Source organism: Tachyglossus aculeatus, chromosome 7 (assembly GCF_015852505.1).
Source record: "Tachyglossus aculeatus isolate mTacAcu1 chromosome 7, mTacAcu1.pri, whole genome shotgun sequence".
NCBI classification, from domain to species: domain Eukaryota; kingdom Metazoa; phylum Chordata; class Mammalia; order Monotremata; family Tachyglossidae; genus Tachyglossus; species Tachyglossus aculeatus.
In genome coordinates, this window is record NC_052072.1 from 59,107,425 (window position 1) to 59,108,406 (window position 982).

Consider the following 982-nt stretch of genomic DNA (forward strand, 5'->3'; position numbering starts at 1 on the left):
AAGGTAGAGGGAGTAGAAGAAATAAGGGCTAAATCCAGGAAGGTCTCTTGAAGGAGATAGGATCTTAAGAAGGCTTTTGACAGTGGGGAGAGTGGTTCATTCATTCATTCATTCAATTGTATTTATTGAGCGCTTACTGTGGGCAGAGCACTGTACTAAGCACTTGGGAAGTACAAGTTGGCAACATATAGAGACAGTCCCTACCCAACAGTGGGCTCACGGTCTAGAAGGGGGAGACAGAGAACAAAACAAAACATATTAACAAAATAAAATAAATAGAATAAATATATACAAATAAAATAAATAGAGTAATAAATACGTACAAACATATATACATATATACAGGTGCTGTGGGGAGGGGAAGGAGGTAAGGGGGAGGAGGAGTGGTGATCTGTCACATGAAGGGGGAAGGGAATTCCAGGCCAGAGGGAGGATGTGGTGAGATAGATGAGTTCAAAGTGCAGTGGAATAGGTTGGCATTAGAGAAGCAAAGTGTGAGGACTGGGTTGTATTAAGAAATCCGTGAGGTAAAGTATGAGGAACCCTCTCAGGGTCGTACCTGGAGAGTTTCCAGTACTCTACCAGTCTCGGCTAGGGGAGGGAGAGTGAAGCAGAGGCATACCCATCCCATTCCTAGCTTGGGCAGTGGCTAACGAGTGGAAGGCAATCTGCTACAAGTCAAAACTTCCCGGTGCTTGGCAACATTGGCACAGGAGAGAGTCAAAGGCAGGGATTCATGTTTACTGTGTGGAAGGAGGCAATGGTAAACCAATTCCATATTTTTACCAAGAAAACTTTAGGGATACACTGCCAGAACAATTGCAGATGGAGGTGGGATGTTCTGGGAGAGAAGTGCCCATCGTGTTGCAATGGGTCGGAGACGACTAGACAGCATAAGACAAGACAGGGTAGGAGGGGATGAGTTGATTGAGTGCTCTAAAACTCAAAGTAAATATTTTCTCTTGGATGCAAAGGTGGATGG

At 44.6% G+C, this 982-nt stretch overlaps 1 non-coding gene across 1 annotated transcript; it reads left to right on the forward strand.

The window, feature by feature from the left end:
* The first annotated feature begins 541 nt into the window (after positions 1-541).
* Positions 542-679, forward strand: LOC119931034. The gene has a single exon (XR_005451903.1). It is a non-coding gene; the product is annotated as a small nucleolar RNA SNORA7 (small nucleolar RNA).
* The last annotated feature ends 303 nt before the right edge of the window (positions 680-982 follow it).